The sequence below is a fragment of the Zalophus californianus genome, chromosome 3, assembly GCF_009762305.2.
Source record: "Zalophus californianus isolate mZalCal1 chromosome 3, mZalCal1.pri.v2, whole genome shotgun sequence".
NCBI classification, from domain to species: Eukaryota; Metazoa; Chordata; class Mammalia; order Carnivora; family Otariidae; genus Zalophus; species Zalophus californianus.
Genome location: NC_045597.1, coordinates 51,353,654 through 51,380,472, shown reverse-complemented (window position 1 = coordinate 51,380,472; position 26,819 = coordinate 51,353,654). Strand labels below are relative to the sequence as shown.

Genomic DNA, 26,819 nt, shown 5'->3' with positions numbered 1-26,819 from the left:
CTCTTCTCCATTTGTGTTGTTTAGCAATTGTGTCACACAGTTAATGAAAATACTTTTTTTTTTTCTTCACACCAACCACTATCAAGTTCTTCCTTCTATTGCAGTAAATTCTTTGAGTCTAAATGCACGATTTTACATTTGTCCCTGCTACATTTAATTTTATTTATATGACTTTATTGATGTTTTTAAAATGGTTTCTTCTGAACTGCTGAATACTCCTGCTATCTTGGAGTCATCTTCGCTTTGGATAAACAAGCCTTCCATTTCTTCCTCAAAGCCTTGGCCTGTGCCCACCAGAAAAGGGTCAGGGGGAGAGAGTTTGGTGGCATGCTACTAGAGACTTCTCTGGAGTGAGACATCAGCCCTTTAATCAACTCTTTGGATTAAAATGTCCAGAATAAAAATAAAATTCCTTCACCGAGTAGGGCGACTGTCCCATCTGTATTTCTCCATCTTGTTCCCAGAGAAGGAATGACTACTGAAATCAAGATATATTATGCAGTAGTTTGATTTCTTCCCCTGTTTGTCTGATATTCATGGGAAATTGATGGGGGACTGAAAGTATATTTTAGCAGACAAACATTGCTGTCTCTGGGTGATAGAGGTCTTTCCCACCCACTCATGGGCATGTTCGCTGTGCAACAAGCAACGACTGCCTTTCACAGCATGGAGTTCACACTCTTGAAACAGTTCACACGTCCTTAACCAGTTTGCTTCCCTTTCCAGCCTGGTCTTTGTTTTCCCCTCCTGTTCTAATTCTCTTAATAGGGCCACACTCCCTGAACTTCTGGCTATTGACACCTTCCTCCCACTTCCTGGACACTGGACACTCTTCTCCTTCTACTTCATTTGACTAGCTCCTGCACATCCTTCAGCTTAGACCTATCTTCCTCCAGGACGCTAACCTCCATGTCTCCAGGCTGGGTTAGGTATCCTTCCCGTGCGCTCCCTCCCATCCCAGGCTTATCCCTGCAGTAGCACCTGCCATTCAGGTGTCCTTGCCTGTGGACTTCTTCTACTTGGCTGTTAACTCCTTCAGAGCAGGGACTGTGTCTGATGCATAGCAGGCTCTCAATGCATGTTAGAAACTATAGGCTGGGAGTTCATAGGCATAGGGCACAAAGACATGTTAGAGTATTCTGAAAGAGCTCCAGGTCCTTTGTTGATATTTGGAATCTGGTCTTGAGCCAGTCATTGTCTTTTGGGGTTTTAGTTTCTTTATCTGCGAAATGAAGATGATCTCTAAGATTCTAGGCTAATGCAAAGAGCATTCAACTGGAAACATGTAGTCCTGACCTTGATCTGCAGGGAGATTGGGAAAGACATTTAACCCATTCACTTCTCTGAGTCTCAGTTTCCTTATTGGATAAAGAGGCTGAACTCTGTGCAGTCATGAGGGTGGGTTTGGAGACAGGTGGCTGCTGAGCAAGTCACATTGTGCCTCCCTTTCTTCATTCACAAATCCTCATTACTTGGCAGCATCCCAGGTGAGGACTAATAGAGGTAACCCTAGTAACTAAGGAAGAGCATAATAATATATTGAATACCAGCTCTGTGTTAAGTGCATTTGTCATAGCACTTGATCCTGCCAACCACCTATATGGCAGGATTTACAAATCTCCATTTTTTTAAAGAAGGAGGAAGTGGTTCAAGGTCACACTTTGTAACTGGCAGCACTGGCTTCCGAAGGCGACTTATGCCTATCCCATTTCACCCCGTGGCTCGGTTCCTCCTTTGTTCAGTGCTCAGCACTGGGCTCTCTCCACCTTTCTAGGTCCAGGCCTGGCAGTAGGACCTGCTCCAGCCCCAGGAAGGAGTCCATGCTAACAGGAGCCTCTCTGGCGTGCAGATGGAGCGCGATCTGGCCGGAGCCTGCTGGTGTGGATGGCATGGCTGGCTTGAAGCCCCGTGCACGATCTCTCTCCGGAGCGGAGGCAGGGAGCAGGCACAGAGGCGTCCAGGCAGCATGCGTGGTTTATAAAAAGCCATCAGGAGCACTGTCCTGGGACTGCAGTCATTTATCCGCACTTTTTCCTTGTGAAATGTTACTGACTGTTTTACACCAAGGGCAGTTTATCCTGAATGGGATGTACAGGCATTCAATTCACCTCTACTTTTTGCCAACTCTGCTTTTCCCCCCTTGCTTCAGAAGTTATATATGGTTCCGAGAGAGGAAGCCATTTTGTATGTGAGGGGGAAAAAAAGAGCTGACAGCTTTAAAGAGAAACCTTCCATCATAGGAGAGAACATTTGGTTGGAGAGATAATGCCTTTGTTTTTAAAAATGGAATCCTGCTTCGGTGGTATTACATTCTTCTGAAATTGACCCCATTTCCGGTCAGATGCTAAGAGCATTACGGAGGCGATCTGTATCGGTGTTCCCCGTGAGGGGAAAATGGAGGCGAGATATGATCAGGCCCATTTTTCAAATGGGAAAATGGAAGCTGCAAGAGGTTAAATCACTTAAGAGCGCGGTGGAAGGCTGCTGGGGCAAATTGGGGTTAATAATGGAGAACGGAAAGAGGGAGAGCACCTCTGAACCAGACGCCCGCCCCCCCTTCCACCGCCTCGTCTACGTCTCCCTAGTTTGTGAGACGGGTGTTGCTTTGTGCTCCATTTGCAGATGAGAACGAGCTTCTGTGACATCAGCGACAGGCTGAAAGTCACACACTTCGTTATCGCAAAGCGGGTCTCCAGCCTGAGCCTTCCGAGTCCAGGCCCTCTAGCTTGCTGCCGTTAGTACCCTCCACTTGCCCGCCTCGCTTTCGCGGAGAATCTAAATATAATGGATTGCTGGTGCAGAATGCCAGGATATTTTAATTTATAGAAAAGAATAATGGGGTTCAGGTGAATGCCCTCTTCTGTATATTCTCTTTGGAACGAGGCTTAGCTTTATTGTCCTTTCACTTCCCGTTAGTTCTAGCTAAAGTGATTCCATAATGACATATAAACCCAAACATGAGTAATTGATGGCAGCCTCAGGAGCTTGAGCAGAATAAAACCAGACCGACTAGAATCTCCAGGGTGAAGAATTAACATTTATTGGTTTAGTGAAATGAATTTATGTCCCAATAAAGCTGGTTATGGACTAGACAGTGATTTAATGAGATGCCTTCTGCAGAAAGAGCAAATATGAACTTCTGGGTTTGGGTTAGGGTGTGACTGAAATGCCACGTACTAAACCAGTTTTTCAGATGTGTTCAGAAAAATCTATGAAATTTCCTTAATCCATGAAATTTGTGTTTAACCCATTCTGCTTCTATAGAGTTGAAAGTGGAAGGGAAATTCAATCAGCCTCTCCAAAACCATGGAAAGTATGTTTGTTCATGGCTACCACCAGATCAGCACTCTGAGCACTCCTGGAAGCTTGAAGAATGAAGATTAGGACAAATGATGTCAGAAAAGAAAAGAAATGCTGAATCTGGATGTGCACGACACCCTTTAAGGCTAGAGGTTGTTGCTCCGGGTATGTAGGAGGATGGGAGGAGAAGGGAGGGAGAGAATAAAGGTCCATGGTACCTTCTCGGGGGTGGGGCCGTGGGCAGAGAAGGACATCTTTGGTAGCTGTCCCTTGGCCATCGGACAGTCCATATCTACCATTATAAGCTGAGACCATCCCTGCTTCCCACTGCTCTCTGCTGCTTCATTGAGATTTGATAATAAAATTTGCAGGCCCAAACCCTGAGTCATCTTGACTCTTTTTCTCTTACAGCCCATATCTTATCCCATAGGAATTTCCCCATCAGGAAATACTATAGGCTCTACTTTCAAAATAGCTCTAGAATCTGGCCACTTTTCCCCATCTCCACTGCAGCCTCCCTAGTTCAGCCACCTCCCCTCTCTTTGCCTGGGTAACTTCAGTGGCATCCTGATTGGTCTTCCAGCTTCTATTCCTGATTTCTCCCTCCCAACCTCCACACACACATTACCATCTGGGCTTAATAGAGAGGGGGATGCTTTTAGAATAAAAGATGGTGCCTCCTCTCTGCTCCAACCTGCCGGTGGCTCTCCATCTCACACAGAGTGAAGTAAAAGTCATTATAATGACTCACAAACCCTTCCACAGCCAGGCTTTCTCCAAGCGCCCCCACTTTCTGACCCCCATCCCCTACCACCGCATTCCTGGAGCTTTCTGCTGCAGCCTTGTTAGCCTCCTTGCTTTTTCTCTTCTTCTGTCTCAGTGCTTCTTTTTTTTTTTTATAAAGATTTTATTTATTTATTCATGAGAGACAGAGAGAGAGAGAGAGAGGCAGAGGGAGAAGCAGGCTCCCAAGGAGCAGGGAGCCCGATGCGGGACTCGATCCCAGGACCCTGGGATCATGACCTGAGCCGAAGGCAGACGCCTAACCATCTGAGCCACCCAGGCGCCCTGTCTCAGTGCTTCTGCTTGCATGGCTCTTCTCCCAGATGTCCACATGGCTGGCTCCTTGACCGATTTTACTGTTTTGCTCACTCTCACCTGCACAACTAAAGTCCACTCTGACTGCCTCGTTTAACGCTGTCACCCCTCCAAGCCCCTCAGGTATCCATCTCTGCTTTTCCCAGAGCACCTGTAACTTTGTGATATGTTGTCAAATTCACTTATTTATTATGTTTTTGTTTATTTCTGACTCCCTCATTTGAATGTAAGCTCTGCAAGGGTTGTAATCTTCCTGTTCTACTAATTGCTACAGCCCAAAAGTCTAGGACAGTGCCTGGCACATTGGAAGTGCTCCATAAATGCTTGTTCAATGAATGAATGAATGAATGAATGAATAGGAAGTCTGCTGAAAGCCAACCTAAAATAGATTGAATACTGAGGTGAGAAGCACGACCAACTCAATTTTGTTTTCACAGTTGGTTATTTTTGCAGCCTGATTTTTCTTATATGTTTGTTTTTGACTCTGGAAAATAAGATATACTGAACTGGATTCAAGCCATATTTTCTATGTCTGTGAAGTTTTGAGATCTTGGGCAAAAGAATTTCAGTTAGATGAAAAGGATTTTTATTTGAATAATTCCTGTTAAATTCTTTCTTATTGGAGCATTTTAGAAATTTTGAAATTTGAAATTAAGTGGAATAGCATTAGGAAAAGTGTACCCTCTTGTAATGTCACCATTGACACTGACAAAATATTTGAGCGCCCACTGGGTGCAGAGCAGTGGGAAAAAAAACCCCATTAAATGTGTGGCACACACATCTGTGCCGCTGTGAGGCCAGATGTTCTAGTTGTGGGAGTTTTATGTTTCCAGTACTTCTAAACAGGAATGTCAGATTTCGTGCATTTAAATTAACTTTATGAGGAGTGGCTGTTAAGTGTAAAATGTGGTCAATAGTGAAGAAGCCGATTGGTTCAAGCGGAAATATCCTGTAGCACTTGGCATGATTTTTTTTTCTTATTGTTACTTTCTCAGGCAAAACGTAGACTATAGTTGTCATCCTAATTCACATTTGTGTAGCACTGTGCAGCTTACAAAGCATTTGCTTGTAATAGATCATCTCAAGTATATAGTCTCTGGGAAAAGATTTGTCAAAGCCATTGTTCCTCCCGTTATAGTCGGTATGTAGAGTTTGGTTCTGTAGCCCTGGAGGCAATCCGTTCAATGTTGTGTGGGTGAGGAGGAACCCAGGACCTGCGGGGGGTGGGGGGAGGCTGGTGAGGGGGTTGGCGAGGATGAGTGGTAGGGGGGTTGGGCGGGTGGGCCGCTAGGCAGCCACACCGGTGGTGCTGCAGCCAGAGCCCAGATTTTGCCGCCATGCTGCCTGCTTTCAAATCCAGGTTTGCCTCTTCCTTGCTGTGACTCTTAGTGCCTCATTTTCCTCATCTGTAAAATGGAGTCAGTGATGGTAACTCCTTGTAGGACGCCTGTGAGAATGGAATGAATTTCTAAGTGGAGAATGCTTAGAGCAATTCCTGGCACCTGGGAAACCTCTCTCACGTGTCCGCTGTTTGTATTGGGGCACAGTGAATGGACCTGCTTGTCTCTCATCTCTCCTTCAGTTTTTTGGTCAGACTGTTGGAAAATTTCTCCTTTGGATACATAAGTTTAACATCGTCAAGGAAGAGAACCTTAGGAGAATCAGATGAAAGCTGTGGATTTTCTCCAGAACAACAGGCATATTCACATGTGTATACAGTTTTGCTTATAATTTCAGGAAGTTTATAAATTCCTGAAGTCCAGATCAAGAATCTCCAGGTGGGAGTATTGTGTTTCCAGAGGCTGAGCTTTGCTTCTTCCTGGTTGAACCATCGCCTATGCCAACGACGCCTGTGACCACCTGTCACATCTAGAATGTGGATCACTGGGAGGGCAGACTGAGGGGATTCTGCTATGTCCCCTGAGGGGTTTGTGAGGAGTGACTTGAAGTAGACAGAGGGACACAGACAGTGGAACAGGTGTCTATAGAGACCAGCTTTCTTCACATAATCACTCTCCTGGGATACCCCCTCTCACCGCCTTCCAGCTGCCTGGCTCTGCTCCGAAGCCAAGGTGAGCCTGACACTCTCCCCTTCAGCCTCCTCCCACGCTCAGTCACTTCTCCCTGCGGGTATCCAGGGGCTGAGAAGCGCAGAGAGGGAGAGAGTCATCCTGGTGAAAGTGAAGAGGGTCTGAGCAGATCCTAGCGGGGAGAGTGATCTGACAAAGGGAGTTACACCATGGAGGCAGAGCTGTATAATTGGATGTCAATATATGTATTTCAAAACACAGTCTCCAGGTATCCCAACTTCCCAGGGAGATGAAAAAGAATCTTTCAGTATGAAAGCTTGTTACATCTCAGAGTACACTGGTGCTTCCCAAGGACAGAGCGAGAAAGTAGAGTCACAAGCGCTGCTGTGACATGGCATGTCATTGACACCTTCTCCCATCACAGTTGGAGGGGCCTTCAGATTTATGTTTTGTGTCCCTTCTTCTTCTGCAGCTTCCAAGGACAGGGAAGGGTTTGATGGTCAGCATTTGGCTCGTGGAGGTAGCAGCCCCATGTACTTTGGGCCCAGATCCACTCCTCGGAGGAAAATGCTGATTCTCCATGTTTTCTCTGCTGCTGGAAGAGGATAATAAAAGGCTTTTTTTTTTTTTCCCCTCTTGGGGACTTGGTGAAGATTAATTAGATGCTGCCTATGAAGTGTTTTAAGCTCTGGCAGAAGAAGGTGCTAAGCATTATTTCTAAAACTAGCTTCTTTAACCCATTCTGTGTAATAGGGATCTTCATCCATGAATTGGTGTCTGGGTGGATGCCACCCATTGTCCAGAGTAAAATGGCTAGTAGGGGGTGGTGGTCATGGGGGGGTCTGATGGTGGAAGCAGAGGTCGATTTTGTTCACTTCCTTCAAGCAGAAGACCTCATCACGACCTGAGGGCTCTAGTTGAACACACCTGAAAGAGACAACAGGTGCAGCCAGGGCCAGATCAGGCAGGGCCCCTCTGAGACTTCTTGTCTTAGGGATTGGTGAGAAAGTGGGGGGACATCATGACCGAGAATGGGGCAGCCAGGAGCCCCAAAATGGGAGTTTCTGTCTGGCTTCCTGAAAGGCAGAGGGCAGACTGGAACACCTGGGCTGGGAAAAGTCAACTCTTCTTCACTGTCCAAGCTTAGAAGTCGGCCCAGGGTGGAGCAGTTGTACCCACGCTGTCCCAGTGTCTGGGGAGGCCCAGTGTGGGAAGGATCCTCTCAGGTGGTCTTCCGCACTTGCAGAGGAACGTACAATCAGACACCTGTTCTGAACGGAGGACAAGGTCTTGAATCAAGAAAATTTCATTTATTCGTTTAATACATATTTATTCTGCATCTATGATGGGTCATAGTCCTGTATAGCAAAGGTACAGCTGACCAGGATGATCAAAGTCTTTATTCTCAAGGAGGTTGCATTCTAGCAGAAGAGAAAGCCAATAAATAAGTCAACAAACTCCCTAATTTGTCTATATCTTAACGTAAGCTCTACAAGGGCAGGTTGTTGGTTTTTTTAAAATCTGTTTCGTTCATTGCTGTGTTGCCAGCGCTTAGAGTAGGTCCTGATAGCTAGTTACTGGGTGCTCAATAAGTATTTGCTGAATAAATAAATGAGAAAGATTTTTTCAGACATTGGTAAGTACAATGAAGGAAATGAATTCGAGTGTAGGTGGGAGATGAAGATGGAGAAGTAATCAAGAGTTGGACTATGTAAGGTTTTGTAGGCTTTGGTAAAAGTTTGGGTAAGAACAAGAGGTTTAAAGCATAGGAAATATGCAATTTACTTTTCATTAAAACAACAACAAGAACAATACTTAAGTGCCATATAACAATGGGTGGAGGAAAGGTGGCCAGGTCTTGATTATGAGTGTGAGAGATGGGGCAAGGTCTAGGGAGAATCGCCAGCAAGGAGGAGGGGTCTTTGTATGGCAGTCTTGCTAAGTCCTGTTGAATTTGTATTGCATGGCAATTTTCGCCTTCTGGGTTTTCCCCTCCCCCCACCATCTTCAGGAAGCTTTCAGTGCTTTCACGTCCTATTGGTTTTGATAAATTTTGCTGAGACACTGTATCTTCCTTCATCTATTCCTGGGCAATATTTTATGTTGCTCTTAGCGCCAGATAATTCAGAAGAGCTTGGGTCTTCTTCCAGGTAAGACACTCATTCTTCTTCCAGGTAAGACACCTGGCTAGACCCATCCACCCTGCTCCCATGTCATCCACCAGTTACAGAGATAATCCAGGGGACTACTGGCAAGAACAGATAATGGTTCTTTTACTTGGTTAACTGTAAACCCCGAGGGACCCTCCCGGGCCCTACCAGGTGGCTTCACATATTGTGGGTAGGAAGGAGATATTCTCCAGGAAATGATTGCCAACCAGGTAGTCACCTCAACACTGCTGTTACACATTCGTGAGAGCTATGGAGGACTGTAGACACTTCTCCCAGCATATGCACATGCACCAAAATCGTGTGCTATTTTATTTTTATTTATTTATTTATTTTAATAGTTCCATCTCTAGAACCTCTAGGGGTGCATGGAGACCAGGTTAAGAATCTCTGAAGGAAGCTAGACCCTACAGGCCACCACTGTCTTGGAGGCAGTCACTGGCCATTGCTGCCGATATAACCTATCCAAGCCCCACAAAGCAGGCTGACACAGACCACAAAAAACCATGATTGAAAATGGAGTCACTTACTTCTTCCCTGAGCTTCAGAGTCTTCAACCACAAAATGGGGATAATAATACGTTAACTCATAAGCTTATTATGGGCATCAAAGTAATTTTAAATTGTTGTATATCACACAAGAATCAAAAATCCAACTGCCCCTCAGGGTGGGGGTGGGGGCCAGGCAAGTAACATGTACCTGTTAATGGGGGCCAGGTGTAAGACAATAGGGAACAGTGAGGCCTGTGGCATAGTTGAGACATGCATTTTGTAAAATTCAAATTTTATGAAACAATGCAGAGCCAATCGTGGATATTACAGAGCATCTGTGGGCTGAATTTGGCTTTGGGCCACAAGGTTTAGATTCCTGAAAAATGTTAAGTAGGGCACTCTATTAGCTGTCATGTGGGGAGTTGATGGGACAATCAAGACCTGTTTTTTATGTGCCTAGAGAAGAAGGCTGACAATTTAGTGTGGTTTGGAGGGGAGTCTCCTCTGAAGAGCTCCCTCTTTGGCCTTCCAGGAACTGAAATCCTAACCGTTAGTGTATGGGGAGGGGGGTGAAGGGGTGAAGGGGGGAGCAGTGATGATTAATTAGGGGATTAATGGTTCTCATTAAGATATAAATATGTTATCTATAATGGAAAACCTATTGATTATCTTTTGGCCATTTACACTTAAGCATTTTAAGACAGTAATCAAAAACCTCTGTGAACTGTAATTATACCCTTTAGCTTTAATATTGCAATTTGACTACCTACTATGTATCAGGTACCTTGAGAGGGGCTGGGATTACATCCATGAATACAACCTGACCCTGTCTTCAGAGCATTTGGCCAAGGTGCTGCCTTTTTGGTCACCACTGGATACCTGGTCCCCCACATTGCCCTGAACATAGCGGCAACTTAACAAATGGATGGGAGCTAGGCATCACCACAACCCTCTGTGATGTGTGACAGATGCAGGAAGTGACCTGTAGTGGGGACTGTGGGTGAGTTTATCAGATTACCTCTAGAAGGGAGAGGAGACTGGGGAGAAGGCCACAGACCGAGGGATCAGGGGCTGGGGGTTGATGAGCAAAGAGAGGATCCTTCTGGGATGGTGGGGTCCCTGGGGAAGGAAGACGTCTGTGAGCAGGGGGAGTCTGGTAAAAGCAGGAATTGGGGCAACCAGCTGGAGCAGAGTGGATGGCAGGATGGTTCTGGGGACCCAGAGGGGCTGGGGGTGGCCGGCTGAGGAGGCTGCGCCAGGTGAGCCCCCAGGCCGGGCTGCTAGCAGTCTTCTAGCCTGAGAGGGCTTCCTAGGTGATGCTACCAGGCAAGCAGAGAGTCACAGAGGCTGGACGTGCAGGCGGCACTGGGCTCTGATGCTGTGGTCATACCTCCTTGGGTACGAGTGACAGGCTTTCTCCGAGCCCAGTGTTCTGAGAATTTCCCGGCACCTGGTGAAAAGGGTTATCTCACAATCCTCCCAGAATTAAATGGTATTTTTAATAACTGCAGGCTTTTATGTTGGTAATTCGCCCCTGATAACAGAGCTGTTAACTGCAGCTCTTATCAGTGGCTGTTAGGGCAAGATGGTTTGAGGTTGAAAGCAACGATTTCAGGTGTAACTTGGACTCTCTCCCAGGTTTGGCAACTTGAGTTAGTTCAAGGTCAGAACATCCTGTTAGAGCCTGGAGGCAAAGATTTGAGCTTGACTCATAGATTTATGGGTAGCATTAGCGGTTTTTCCTGGTTCCCATCATCCCACTTGAAACATTTCAGCCTCGTCTCCTGCCATTCCCGCATTTGGTACAAGGAGCCAGAGTGTTTGCTGTTAGCGCACATGCCTTATGTTTTCAAACCTGGAACTATCAAATGATTCCACTTCTCTAGCCTCTGAAAGCCTTGATTTGCTCCCCCCATTCAAAAATGGGGGCAGTCATTTCTAACTCATAAGTTGCTGCGAGGAAGTGTGATGTGGTTGAAAGAGCATGGCTTTTGGAGTCAGATGGATGGAGGTTTTAATTTCTTCTCTCCCATTTACCACCTTACTATGTGGTCTTCATTATTACTAAGTTTTTAGGAGTCTCAGTTTCCTAAGTTGGTAAAATGTATATAATCACAGTGACCTTCATTTGGCACACAGAAGGCAATCTTAATTGATAGCGCCCCCCCCCCCCCTTTCTTCCTCATCCTTATGGCTCATCTTTAAAGTCTTAGTTCCCTTGTGGATGTGTCCTAGAGGCTTCTTAGGGAGTCTTACTCTCTCACCTTCCTTGGGCTCTCAGGATGCTCCTGCACCATTTCTACCTTTCTCAGCCTACTATTACCCTTTGCTGCAAAATGACCATTCCTCTCTCCTTCATTCCGCTCCCTTAAGAGGTTGGCCTCAATTAGGTGTTGGGAGGAAAGCAATCTAATTAAATTGATTCATATCAATGTGCTAATGAATGGTCCACCTTTAAGCTTTACAGGAGTATTTGCATTTTGTAATGGAATTCCTAATCAATGGCAGAATCACCCTGGTAGAATTTCTGGCTAGAGGACAAAGGAAGGTGAAGAGTTTCAGGCACTGGGAAGAAGACAATGGTGTTAAGGTTTGGAGAGTAGAACAGTGTTTGAGTTGGTCAATGATGCGGCCTCATTGCCTGCAGTGCCTTTACCTAAAGCTATTGCTGGGAACATGTGAGCCAAGAACACAGCTATTTGGGAGCTAAATCTAGAGAGAGAGATGCTATCTATCTGCACCCAAGTGCAGTTCCTCCAAAGATCTGAAGGATTAAGATCTGGCCTGCTGTTAAAGTTATTGTTTAGAATTTGGATGGCCCATTTTATTTTCAGAGTTCTTTTTATTCATTAATTAGTTAGTCATTTATTTAATGCAGTTTTTAATTGTGTGCTTATTCCATCTTGCAAGGTGGAATTATTCAGAGGAACATTTAAAAGAAATTAACGGTATGACAGGGCTTATAATTGTGCTTTAATCTTAAATTAATATCCCTCTTGTTTTCACGTTACCAGGACAATTATCCCGAACGGTACCAGAGGCAGGAAATTATGTATTGCCCTATATATGGCATTCCCTCCCGGAGAGCACACCATTTATCATGGCTTTTTAATCTCCTCCGTGTGCAATAGAAGATAAAACATCTCAACAATATTTCAGTGTTTGGAGAAGATTAAAGCCCTGCAAACATCCCTGTTTGTTTCACCCAGTTCCTCTGCAGCATCTAACTGGGTCAGAGTTGAGGTGGGTTTGGATATCCCTCTAGGAATGTGGCTGTTTGTTTGGAGTTTCTGGGGACTCCCAGAACAAGTCTTATAAGTAACCCTAGCTAGAAAAACTGGAAACGTGCTGGTTTCTCTTAATATTTCTTTCTCCCAGCACTTCCTTTTTTTCAGCACTAGCTAGAATGTGCCTGGTGACATTCACTGAGTTGAGAGAGGACAAAGCCAGCAGTTAGATGCTTGGACTGACCGTAGCTTTCTTTTCCTTTATGTAAGAGCCTCTGACTATAGACTGTAGCCCCAAAATGAAAGTGCTGCCTCCACATTGTCTGCTCTCTGGGGAGGCCTGAGAAAGATGCTTTGAGATTCTAGAAAACAGCCGATTGGAAACTGCCTCAGTCAAGGTTCTCCAGAGAAAAAGGACCAACAGGGTAAACCAATAAAAATAGGAACTCTAAAAACTAATATTTATATAAATTGACTCATGATTGTGGAGGCTGTCTAAGCCAAAATCTGTGGAGCAGGCTGGAAATTCAAGAGCTGATGTTGCTGTCTTGAGTCTGAAGTTTGGTAGAATTTCTATGTTGCATTCTATAGGCAGAATTCCTTCTTTTTGGGGGAAAGTGCTCTTAAGTCCTTCTTCAGCTGATTGGATGAGGCCCATTCGCATTATGGAGCATAATCGGCTTTCCTGAAAGTCAACCCTTTGCGAATGTTAATCACGTCTAAAAAAATACCTTCCCAGTAACACCCAGGTTAGTGTTTGACCAAGCAGCAGGTCAACATAGCCCAGCCAAGTTGACACATGAATTTGATCCTCACAGAGACTGGTGTCCTGCTGATTGCAGAGTCCATGGTGCCTTCTTTGTGTGACAAGCAATGAACAGCAAAGCTGCCTCTCACCCTGACCATCCTTGGAGAGCTTGCCCAGTTGGGAGTTTTCTCCATCAACCGATTCCCTCCTTTGGAGAAAAGCTAAGTGTGGCCCTTGGAGGATGGCCAAGGTTTCGTTCTGTGCTCCTGAACCTCTCCTTGGCATCACTTCCCTCTTCCTGTCCCAGGGCTCCTGACCTCCCACTCAGGAGTGCAGGGCCCTCTTCCTCCATAGCATTTTTAAAAAGCAAACTATCTCATGTCTATATGATATACATACAGAAAAATGCACAAATCCTAAGACTCCACCTTAGATGAGTTTTCACCAATTCTGCCTCCTCATGTAAGCAGCCCCGGACCAAGAAACAGTATTCCCACCCCTCAGAAGCCTTTCTTGTGCCACAACCCTGCCACTACTCCCTGGCCCCACGGGTCACCTCCATCCTGACCTCTGGCCCCCACACGTTAACTTTGCTTTTATTTTGAGTTTTATATAATGGAACAATACGGTATGTCTTCCTTCACCATAGTGGAGTTTTGTGTAGAGAAATACCATGATGGCAAATACTCTGAGTGGCCCAGTCCCCTCCTTCCCTCTATCCTTGCAACCGGCAAACATGGCACATTGCGCCAGAGACTGTGGACACGCACGGTTGCCCAGTTGACATTACAGAACAGCAACCTGGAGGCTCTGTGGAGAAACCGGGAAGGGGCCCTGCCTCAGCAACCTCAGAACTGGTTCTAGCCCCTCATCTGTCCCCTCAGAAGGCCCTATCTAAGTGAGGGCAACACTCCTGGCTTGTCCTGAGGAGACATGGCATGGGGGGTGCTCTCTAGAATTCTCCCTTCCTGGCAGAGCCCCAGGCTGGGACGTTCTCTCACTCCTAGCCCACCTGTTCTAACCTCTTAGCACCCTTCCGGTTCTCTGTGGTTTTTTGATAGACTAGTTGCTGATAAGCACCCTGGCTGTTAACAGTTTACCGTATTACTTCTCTGATAAGGTGTTTGTGTCTTAATAATGCCATAAACCACAGAGCAGCTCTGCTCCAGCCTGGTGGCCCATAAGGTTCGTTTGCTTCTGTCTCCCTCAGTGGCTCCTTCCCTCCTCCAGACCCCTAAATAGGATGTTACCCAAGGTCAAGTCCTCATGCCCCCCTCTTTATTTCATTGCTCTTGATCACAGACATTAGCTCCTTCCGTGCCTCCTCCAAGCACCCCTGACACTTCCCCAGGCCACAGCCTGTGTTTCCACTGCCAACCAGACCACTTTCTGATGGGGAGCTTGCCCATGCCTCCTACTCTTGCTCCTAAGATGGCCTCCTTCCCTCCACCCCATCCCCTGCCACTTTCCACAACCCATAATCCTCTCATTTGCCCGCAAGAAGCCCTTGTGCCTGTACCTTTTTTCCAGCCCTCTCGCTGCCCTCCTTCTCTCCCTTTACCATCCATCTGGATTGTTGAAAATGCCACCCCTCCTGCCTCATCACTGTCCATCCCCATATTCCCCACATCACCATCAGATGCATTTTTTAGTTAGCCTTTGGTTGCTGTTCAGTGCCTTTGGGACAAAGCCCCACACTGGTTGGCCGGGCATCTACGCCCTCCATGACTCTTACCCGCGGAATGCGTCTTGGTAGAGATCCCGTGGTTTCTGCAGCATCCTCAGCCATAGCGCGCCCTTTCCCACTCCTGCTATTTTGCTGCCACTGCTTCTGTAGGACAGAGCGCTCTAGCACTGGCCAGCTGTGAGGGGTCACAGAGATGAAGCTCCTCATCTCCCGGCATGTCCTGGTGTTGCCTGCACCTCACTCATCCAGTGACCTGGAGAGCCTCTCCGGATGTCCCTGCAGGGAGTGGTCTTTCCTTTCCTGAACTTCACTGCACTTAGGATCCATGTGGCTCTTACTTATGTTAGAATTAATTTTATATCTGAATGTTTAACCTCCCTGTGGTTGACAGAATAATGTTCCCTACTGCCCACCAAAGATGTCCGTGTCCTAATCCCTGCAACCTGTGAATGAGTATGTTACATGCAAAGGGGGAATAGGTTGCAGATGGAATTAAGGTTGCAGATCAGCTGACCTTGAGATGAGGAGATGATCCTGATTATCCACATGGACCCAGTAGAATCACAAGCGTCCTTAAAAGTAGAAGAGGGAGGCAAAGGAAAGCATCTGAGTCAGAGGGATGTGAAGTGGGAAAGATGGAGGAAGTGGCCATGAGCCAAGGAATGCAGCGACCTCTAGAAGCCAGAGAAGATAGGGACATGGAGTCCCCCTCAAGACCCCAGGAGGGAACACAGTCCTGACAATGCCTTTGATTTTAGCCCAGTGCGATGTGCTCTAGAACTGTAGGACAGTCTGTGTTGTTTTAAACCACCCATTTTGTGGCAATTTTTTTTACAGCTGCAATAGAAACCTTATATACTCCCCAACTAGATTTTAAGTTTGTAGAGGGCAGAGACTTTCCTTATACTTCTTTGTGTATCCCATAGGGTATGTGGCTTAGTGCCTTATATCCATTAGGTGCTCAGTAAATGTTTGCTCTGTGGCCACAGGTTGTTTCCAGGAAGGTGGAGAGGGCAGAGCCTGCCTTTGTGCCTTCCCACAGCCCCGCAGAGCCCCCGTGTGGCCTCTTGGGCTCTCATTCTGGCCCCTGGTCATCAGGTCTTTCTGTATCCCATTCCCGATCTCATGCAATCTTAGTTAATGGAAAATATTTTAAGATTGGATCCTTTCTGGAAATGTTTTCATTTATAAGGGTGGCCCTAGAGCTATGAACACATCACACCCAAAGGTTTTAAGCCACATAGTGGAACAACTAGATGACGATGCTGGTGGCCTTGAACCAGCTTCCTATTGTATCGTTAACTCCCCTAGCACAGTTCTACTTTGGGGGATCAAGGAGCCAGGAGACGTGGGTCCTAAACTCGGCTTCTCCACCAACTTCCTGGGTGTCATTAGAGGAACGTCTTAACCTCTCTGAGCCTGAGATAGGGATTAATAAGCTCTCCCCATTTCACAGGCTGTAACTAGAGACCACCTGTGGAGATGGGGATGAGGCCTGGCCCTTCCCAGAAATTCGGCAAGTGAGACAGCGAGTCTGAAATGTGCCTATGTTCGTTTTAATTTAAAAATAACATTTAAAAGCGATACACCTAGAAGTTACACCACAGCCTTCCCGCAGCTTTCCACACTTCCGGCACACTGAGGGTATGAATAGCCCAGTCTGTGATGCTTACTCTGTGTCCATCTTCAATGTTATTTTAACATTTGCACTTTTCCTTCTCACCAGATGGGACTTCTCTCTTTATTCCGATGCTGCTCAGAGCAGAACCAGAGCTGACTGCCCACCTCCCCTCCTGGACAATCACACTTCTTCCTTTTCCTCCCCTGGGGGGTTAGTTCTTGACTCTCTTTGCCTCACCTCCTGGTGCGATCTGTTCTGTTACCACATCTGCTGTGTGCCAATGACCATGGCATTTTCCCTTTTTTATTTTTTAAGTTTTATTTAAATTCAATTAATTAACATCTAGTGTATTATTAGTTTTAGAGGTAGAGTTCAGTGTTTCATCTGTTGCATATAACACCCAGTGCTTGTTACATCATGTGCCCTCCTTAATGTCCATCACCCAGTTACCCCCCTCCAGCAACCCTCAGTTTGTTGGCATTTCCCGTTCTGCTCAGACACTCCTGTGTCCTGCCTGGTGGGAGAGTGGAAGGATCTTGGGGGATCAGGGTTACAGTCAGGGTTCTGGTCTCAACTCTGTCAGCAGCCTGCTGAGAACTCTAAGCAGCTCACCTCACCTGTAGGGGCTATCCATTCCACAGTGAAGAAGAGGGGCTTAAAGTAGATGGACCTAGAAAATGGGGTGACCAAGAACCCCCCGCTCAGAATTCTTTAAGGACTGCCATCACCCTCAGGAGGAAGCCCAACCTCCTCACTATGCCTCACAATGCCTTTTGTGATCTGCTCCCTCTTTATCTTGAGGGCTTCATTCTTAGTCACCTAAGACTCTGAAGTTCTGACAGTAATAAATGACTTGAAGTCCTCAGACATGCCATATTCTCTCTTAGTGCCAGGACTTTGCACTGGCTGCTCCTCTGTCTTTACCACATTTTCTGTGCCCCGTCCTCAGCCTCAGCTCATGTTGCTCTCAGTGCTGCCTTTGCTCCAAGTGTGACCCCCTCCTCCTCTCATGCTCAGTGCTCTGAGCTGGGCAGCCTGGCTCTAAGTGGTCTGTGGGCCTGGGTCCCCAAGGGATGGAGCAAACTGGGGTGAACACCCTGCCTTAGCCTGTGGACCCATTGCTATAGGCACATTGTGCACCTTCTGCGTATATCCAGGAATAAAATATTAACTTGAAATCCCAAATTGGGAACAGGACAGGTGCTCATTTTGAACAATTGCAACACCCTTCAATTGTATCAGGGGTGTGCATTCTCAATAGCAGAGGGTGAGGACACTTCTCTTACTGGAAATTTCTGGTTTTATAGTATCTCAATACCGTAATGAAGTAGGATGTATTTATTGGTTATTTTGGGAACTTTCCAAGGCTCTGCAACCTTGAAGAACAAAGAACCTTTTATTCAAGTGTAACTGTAGCTTTCCTTTTTGTCTATACTCTGACTTTTTCCTCATCCTGTGCTTTGTGAGCTGATTGTAAAACCAGGTTAGAAAGGTGAGTTTAGTGGACCATGCTTATCACCGTCAGGAGTCTTTGAATTTTGATTTTTTGAGGATTTAGTGATTGCTTGGAGCAGGTGTAATGAGAACACAGTCCTTGAGTGGGGATCCCGATGTGGGGCTCCATCCCACGATCCTGAGATCATGACCTGAGCCGAATCACAGCACGTTTAGGTTTCTACATTTACAAAGTGTTTTTATAGTTTTCAAACTACGCTTGCACCTACAGTATCTCATTTGGTCCTTGTATTTATTTGGTCCCCTTGTAAACAAATCTCTTGGATAGAGTTGTCTATACTTACTGTCTTCAATTTTTTTCTTCTCACACTCTATAAACCTCCTCACAGGCTTTCAGGCTCAACCCTCTGTTGAAACTGCTTTCACAAAGGGTCACCCTGACCCACATGTTGCTAAATCCCATTGTCAATTTTCAGGCTTCTCATTTTACTTGGCCCTTTTGAGTCATTTGACATAGGTGATCACTCTTTCCTTGAAATTCTTTCTTCATTTGATTTTAAGATGTCACACTTGCCTGGCTTCCTTCTGACCTCACAGGCAGCTCCTTCTCCATCTCCCTGGCTGTTACCTTCACAGCTTCCTGACTTTTAACTTTAGAACCTTCTAGAGCTCGGATCTGTAGTGATCTATAATCACTCCACTGATGATTCACTGAGTCTCATGGTTTTAAGTATCATTGCTATTGATAACAATTTCTAAGTATTTATCATGGACCTGAGCTTCTCCTCTTAATTCCCAGACCCATATATCCAATTATCTACACAACATCACAACTTGGAGGTCTAAAAAAATCTCCAACTTTGCATTCCCAAACGTCCCTGAACTTCTACCCTAAACATGCTCCTTCTAGTTAATGCCAACTTCATCCTTCCATTTACTAGGACCAGAGACCTCAGAGTCAGCCTTGACTCCTATCTTTCTTTTTTAGCCCACAGTGGATATTTTCATCTCTAACACCATGTCTTACTGCTTCCACTGCTATCACTCTGGTCCGAACCACGTCATCACCTCCACGATTCTCTCAGAAGCCTCCACAACTTTCTCAGCACAGTCTGTTCTCAACACTGTAGTCAGTGATCCTGTTAAAATATACATTAGACCATGGTGCTCCTATACTCAAATGGCTCCCGCTTATCCAGAGTAGAAGCCAACGTCCTTCTAAGGGTCTTGGGGCCCAGTGCAGTATGGCATTCCCTCTGACACAATCAACTCACTTCCACATCATTCCCTGCCAGCCATACAGCCTCCTTGCTGTGGCATTCAATGACATGCCTGCCCTGGGGTTTTGCATTTGCTTTTCCCTGGAATGCTCTCCCTTCACATAGCCTCATGTCTTTCTCCCTTACCTCCTTTACACCTTTACACAAATGTCTTCTTCCCACAAAGGCCTTCCCTGACCAATCTACTTAAACATGCAACCCCTGCCCTGAACTTTTCCCATTTCTTTCCTATGTATTTTTCTCCATAGTACTTAACACCATCAGACATTATACATATTTTACTTATTTATATTGTTTATTATCTGTCTGATATTAAACTGTTCGATCCATGAAGGTGAGGACTTCTATTTTTGTTACTATAACACTGGGCGCCTAGAACAGTGCCTGACACATAGGACATGATCATTAAAGATTTGTAAATGAATGAGTAGTCCTATTAAGTAAACATTATTATTATTATTCTTTCCTCCATTCATACAATTGGGAACTCAGTAACACCAAACATTCATATGCATACATAGATACCTACTCATACAAAACAAAACTCAACTAAGAACAGATAGGGCATAATCAATGTGCTTGATCCAGGGAATGGTGGGGGACTCTGGTTCAAGTTTATGCAGAGACTACTTGTATTTGGTAATAGTTGGTCTAGTCACAAGAGGGTTGTAATGAAGCAATACACTAAAAAAATTCAGGTCAATGTTTTAGGAATGTTACTTATTTAAAAAATAATCTTGAAAACTTTCCATTAAATATTAATTTTCCCAATGACATCAAAGTCACCATCATCCTAAGTATAATAGCAAGCTTTCATATAAGGAATGTTGAAACTGTAAAATGTCATTATGTAGCAATTGAAGTGAAAAATTCTTTTTTTTTTTTTAAGATTTTATTCATTTATCTGAGAGAGACAGAGAGAGCACAAGCAGGGGTTGGGGCAGAGGGAGAGGGACAAGGAGACTCTCCACTGAGTGGGGATCCTGATGTGGGGCTCCATCCCATGATCCTGAGATCATGACCTGAGCCGAAGTCAGATGCTTAACCAACTGAGCCACCCAGTTTTTACTTCTTAAAAGTAAGATGAAATCAGAGAAGGCTCTGTACCACTCATCACAGTATTGCTAGGTCTCTTGGGTTCCAGCAGGGAGTTGCCATTTGCTGCTTGATAGGCACAGGTGGCAGCTCCAAGAGCATCTTTTCCATCTTGCTGCTTCCAAGTCCATTTTTAGATGATAGAGATTAGAAAATAGTGTTTCAGGTATTGATTGCCTTGGGACTTACCCTCCTGTAGGAAGACTTAACCTCCCCCAGAACTGATCAGATGCCCCTTTTCATAGTCACGGCCAGCTTCATGGGCACGCATCCTGTGCAGTCCCACAGGGCCCCACACTTAGGAAGCGTTCACGCTTGCTTTGGTGCTTTGCTATGACTTAAAATTCTTTATCATTTTTGAATAAGAGGCCCACATTTTCATTTTTCCCTGTGCGCCACATGGGCCAAGTCATGGCTGGGCTGGGTAGGGTGTGTCAAGTGAGGCTCAGGATGGACAAGCCAACAGCCAACTTCAATTATGTTTAAATGATCATAGATGAGGTTGTGTTATTTGATAGTTCTGTGATCATATTTGCATAAATTTTCTGCACATGTTTGGCTATTGCTTCATTTTATGATTCATTAAATTTTGTTCTATTTAAATAGCAGTTTCAAAATTTGTCTTGTTGTGTTCTGATTGTTTTCCAAAACTCATAAATCTAAGTTTAGTAATATGGCATGTAACCGTGGTAATACATTTCAACATTATGCTGTTCTGATCAAACGGGGGAAATGGAATATCCAAATTGCCACATTCTTGGGTTTTGTTTTGTGTTGTTTTTTTGAGCAAATTTTCTTGGCCTCTGAAAAGCTGGTTTTTCAAATGTGAAATCTTTGGAATAGTAATTGTATATCTAAAAGGACTATAAAAGCTAGCTAGGTCACACACATAGAGGAAAGAAACCAGGTGAATGATATGGACCATGGCCAGCTAGGGAGTAGGTGTGTGGTTTAAAGGGGCACTGCCTCCCAGCTCCAGCTCCCTGAGATGGGGGATGTAGGCCTGCCACTACTGTGTCTTTCTTTTGCCCCCAAAGGAACTCTAAACATAGAAGTTTATGTGAAATATCTTGGTCTTTAATCTCTTAAGCTCAAATAAAACCCACGTGACTGCTGTCGTAGAGGTAAATCTTAACATGATTCCTTTACTTTGTCCCAAAAAGCTCTGAAATATCTTTCCTTTCTTTCATATGATAAACTTTTTAAGATAAAGAAAAAATTATCTATAATTTCATTTTGAGGCTCTTCAGAGAGAATCTTTGTAACATATATAACACTCATGAAAAAATGTTAAATTTGAAATCCAATGACAGTAACCCACCTCCTGTCAGTGGGAAGAGCCAGTTGGTACAACTTCTGACATGTCAGTAACCTCCAGAAGTTTCTCCATCAGAGTTAACAGTGCTGGATACTCTGCCGTAACACTGTGCAATAGAAGTATAATGTAGGCCACACATGTAATTAAAATTTTTCTAGAAGCCACATTAAAAAATTAAAGAGGTGAAATTAATTTTTATAAAATGTTTTATTTAACTCAATATATCTAAAATATTACCATTTCAACATGTGATCCATATAAAAATTACTAATGAGATATTTTACATTCTTTTCTTTCATACTAAGTCTTTGAAATCTGGTATGTATTTTATACTTATAACACATCTTGGTTCAGACTAGCCACAGTTCAATGGCTTGACAGACACCTGCGGCCAGTGGCTACCATGTTGGACAGCTCAGGTTTGACATGTCCTGCTGTGCTTAAGTGTCCAAAGTCACTCAGCTAGGAAGTTGGCAGATCCAATAGTTTTGCTCAGTATTTTGGACTCTTTGTTCTTCTCACCACATTGACTTGTCCCTAAATGCAGAATTCCTAGCTTGGACTTGGCATTTATAGGGTTTGAAAAGATTCAGGCCAGGGAAGTAACAGAAACAAACACACAAACAAAAATTAAAAGATATGACTAAATCTGAAAATTCTGTAGTGGTTGCCGTGGTCACATATAGAATTTTCAGGTGACAGCTTTTCTCAAATGCAGAAAGAGTTTGTGCAAATGACATATGTATGAAGCTAGACATATGTATGAAGCTAGACAGGTACAACTAACTATAGACCTAGTGGAGAAGCCTGATGTCATGCCTCACATCCATAACTTGGATGTGAGGCAAGCTTCTGCAATGGGACAGATAAGCAAGAGGAGGAAGCATCTTCACCTCTGGTTGGGAAAACCAACTCACCTGGCCTTTGAGGGATGGTGGGTGGGTGAATTACAATATCCAATAGCAAACTCAGGTGTTGCTATGGGGATGCAGTGAGGAGATGCCTTAATGCAGTGGTCAGGAGATGGCAAGAGGAATTTAGGGAGCTGTCCAATGGTCCTAGGTCCTTGGGCAGAGACTCTCCTGTGCAGTCCAGAGATAAGCCTGAGGCCATCCACCCCAGTGAAGGTGGGTATATCCTGACTCCACACTAGCATCCCTGAGGGAAATACTCTGAGCACACCTATGGCTCATTAGTCTAAACTTTCTTTGTAAAAAGCATAAAGTCTCTCTTATTACTGAAAAGTTGGTACATTATATGTTACCTCCCGACGTGTTTTTGTTGGTGATGCTTTTCAGCATTTGCACAGAACCTTGCACTGGTTGTATTAGTTACTTTTTTTTTTTTTTTTTTTACTAGCTTGGTTCTGCATTTTGTCAACGTTGGTGATTTTCCTGTGGATTGAATACAAAAAGTTTTAGTTGAAAATTCCATAATTTGTGGTTTGAATCTTCTAAACCATTGTGGGATGGCTAAAGCTAGGTAGTTCCTGATATACAATGTGCTTATGGAATTGGAATGTTGATTTTGGGTTTTGAGTCAGGCTGAGGAACAATATGAGGAACTCTCATCTGAGGATGAATTGCTAGGGCTGGTTACATGAGATTGCAGAGGCATGGGCATAATGTGACCCTGGAGAGAACTGAGGTTGCCTGAGTTCTTCCACTCATGCAGTTTCTCTTGCTGAGAACCCATTCTCTTTTCCCTAAGAGTCATTGACAAAATTATTTTCTCCAATAGTAATTTAAGAATTTCCTTCACAACTCTTTTTTTTGAGGGAGCGGGCAGAAGGAGAGGGAGAGACAGAATCCTAAGCAGGCTTCACACACAGCGCGGAGTCCAAGGTGGGGCTGGATATCACGACCCTGAGATCATGACCTGAGATGAAATCAAGAGTGGGACCCTCAACTGACTGAGCCACCCTCCTTCATAATTATTTTTAAATCAACCTATTCAGGGGTGCCTGGGTGGCTCAGTTGTTAAGCGTCTGCCTTCGGCTCAGGTCATGATCCCAGGGTCCTGGGATCGAGCCCCGCATCGGGCTCCCTGCTCTGCGGGAAGCCTGCTTCTCCTTCTCCCACTCCCCCTGCTTGGGTTCCCTCTCTCTGTCAAATAAATAAATAAAATCTTTAAAAAATGCATAATTATTAAAAATAAATAAATAAATAAACCTATTCATTCATGCATTCATTCATATATTTATTAAATATATTTTTCCAGTGAGCAAATACTTATTTACCACCAAGTGCCAAGCACTGGGCGAGGTTTTTAGGTTCAAAACCTACAAGGCTTTCATCTCCATCCTTAAGCTCACCACCTGGCAAGATTTTCCCTATCACCACTTGGATTCGGTCACCATAGTCTATCTAGTCATTCCTCAGTATTGATGTAATTGGTTTTGTGTTCAATTTGTTGTAATTATTTCTAGAATAGTCTTTGATGTGTCCTGCCTCCACAGAGGCTTAGACATTGTCATTTGCAAAAAATTATGCTTTTCTCTTACTTGATAACTCTTCACAGGGCCTGATTCTTGGCCCAGAGTGGGCCTACTACACATTGTGCATGAGGGCCTAATACACATTGCTAACCTTCTTTCTGGGGTGCATGGGTGGTGTCCTTTGATTATTGTTTTTACACATGATTACTGACATTGCTAATAGAGGTTTGAGGGTTTTGGGGGACAGAGTCAACAGACATGAAAATGGTCACCCCAACACAATCTCTGTAATCAGTCTGTGGACTAAACATGACTTCTATTGTCTTTTTATAGACAGAGACTCTAAAGACACTCTCTTCTGAAAGTACCACAGTTATGCTTGGCATTGGTTTTTAATGACAAGGGAATTAAATTAAGGCTATATTTATATGGACATCTTTCCTGAGTGTTGCAACTGTTCAAGAAGGACATCTTTAGGGATTTCCCCTAATGAAGTGCATAAACAGTAACTTTCCTTCAAGCTGTCAGTGCAGAATGCGGTGTTACTCAAGTGAATTTCAGTGACCTCTTACTCTAGAGAGAACCCAGTGTCAGAACACATTTTTATAAATAATACACTGTTTGCTCTGCAGTGCTGATAATTTTCTCCTGTCTTTGAGGCTGTCAAATAACCAGGAGGCTTGTTTTTTTCTTAGGACAAAGATATTTGCAGAGGAACTGATCAGACTGTTATTATTAATAATCTCATTATTGAGCCATCACCAAGTCTTTTGTGCATTTGAGGCTACCAAATAGATTAAAGTTTTATTCTGAGAACCGGAGGCATAGGGGAACAAAGCAGCTTAAGAGCACTGTGTGGGGGATGGAGGGGGTTCTTTTCTGGCTGGGGCACATTTGTGTTTGGGAGAATTGCTGCCTCATTCCTGTACGAATGTAACCCCTCTGGAAAGGGGTCTCCTAAAGGATTGGTCATAGAAGCGCCTAAAGGTAGTCATGACTACAGACTATTATTGTTAATGAAGGTTTGTTTTTTGTTTTTTTTTTTCCTGGCAAGGGCACCAACATGCTCGTTGATAAAAGGGAAAAGGAGAGCTCATTATAGCCACAGACAGAGGCTACTGGCAAATGAGAAGAGATTTTGCCCTTTGCTGTGGTGGGGATCTGGAGGAAGAGGGGAAATGTGACGGCGGGGAGAGGAAAACTCTCCTCCTTATAACCATAGTCATAGCCTTCAGTCTCAAGATAATGCATTTGGCATGCCAGTGTTCATTCTCACACATGGCCTACGCTTCTCCTGTTTTGGACTGGGCAGCTAATGGCTAGAACATTCATGCAAAGAGGCTGAGGCTGAATTGCTTCCCATAGGGACCAGTGACTTGGCAGCTCATATCCTGCCCCAGGAGGCTCTGTCCAGGTGGAGTGAGCAGCCTTCAATAGTAGGGTTCCAGATAAAATATAGGACATCCGATTCAATGTGAAAGTTAAGTAAACAACATCCAGTTATTTTAGTATAAGTATGTCCCAAATATGGCATGGGATATACTTGTATTAAAAAGTATTCATTATTTATCCGAAATTCAAATTGGACTGGGTATCCTGTATCTTTATTTGTTAAATCTGATAACTCTGTACAGGGCAGAATATGAGAAGCCAGGGTTACAAAATACTCCTCCTACCCGCTAACAGCTGGCCATGGATTCCCTGCCCAGGACCTCAGTCTCCACCGCAGATTGCCTTTGGAGCAGATAATGTCAGGGAAGCGTTGTTCCCAGAAAGCTTTGGAAGATGTTCCTATGCTTCTTGGTTCTACTCGAACTGCCTCTGATCACCACATCCACATGAATATGGGTGTAAGAGTGGCCTGTGAAGTCATCCTGTGTGGCTCAAGTGATGGGTTTCGATGGGGAGGCAGCAATGGCAGCCTGGATGGCTGGATCCTAAGACTGACTTAGGTGGGACATCTGCTTAGCCCCCTGAGGCAAGGGGCAGTGTGGGGCCCTGGACGAGGGATGTGGCCCCAGTAGCCTTGGGTGCACCGCAAAGAGAGAGACTTCATTTCCCCTTTTCTCCTATCCTCCCTCCCTCACCATTCATTCATTCATTCGTTCATTCGTTTGTTTGTTCAGTCACTCATATTTTTCTTGCCTGTCCCCTCCCCTGAGTATCTGAATCGTGTACCAAGGGTTTAAGGCTCTGTTTTTCACATTAGCATCTGAGACTTTATGCGGTGAAAACCCTTCAGGGCAGGTTTTCTAAAGCATTCCTGTGGCAGGGTGGGGAAGGAAATGGGCCAGGGGCCTTCTTTCCCCGCTGTGAACCCAGTAATCTTAGATACCGAGCCAGGTTTTAGGAAATTAAAGATAAAACCAAAAAACATAAAATCTGACATTTGTATAGTGTTTCAAAACTTATAAGCAACTTCTCATATAATATTTCATTTAATTCCAACAATTTAGGGATTATTACAACACTAGAGGGGCTAAGTGATTTGCCTAAGGCCACAAACTAATGAGTGAGAAAGCTGGTTTTTATTTTATTTTATTTTTAAAGATTTCATTTATTTGTCAGAGAGAGACACAGTGAGAGAGGGAATACAAGCAGGGGGAGTAGGGGGGGGAGAAACAGGGCTCCTGCAGATCAGGGAGCCCGATGCGGGGCTCGATCCCAGGACCCTGGGATCATGACCCGAGCCGAAGGCAGACGCTTAACGAACTGAGCCACCCAGGCGCCCCAGAAAGCTGGTTTTTAATATTGCAGACCCACACTTTTTTATTCTACAAGGTGGAAGGCAGATTTTCCAGATGGGGCCTGAAGATGCATCCCTCTTTCTCAGTTTCATGATGAACATGCCTTGACCAGCTCAC

General features: G+C 44.7%; 1 long non-coding RNA gene across 1 annotated transcript; it reads left to right on the top strand.

Moving 5' to 3' along the window:
* The first annotated feature begins 2,713 nt into the window (after positions 1–2,713).
* On the top strand, positions 2,714–12,189 carry LOC113919256. Its single transcript, XR_003518916.2, has 3 exons — positions 2,714–2,846; positions 3,265–3,465; positions 12,102–12,189. It is a non-coding gene; the product is annotated as an uncharacterized LOC113919256 (long non-coding RNA).
* The last annotated feature ends 14,630 nt before the right edge of the window (positions 12,190–26,819 follow it).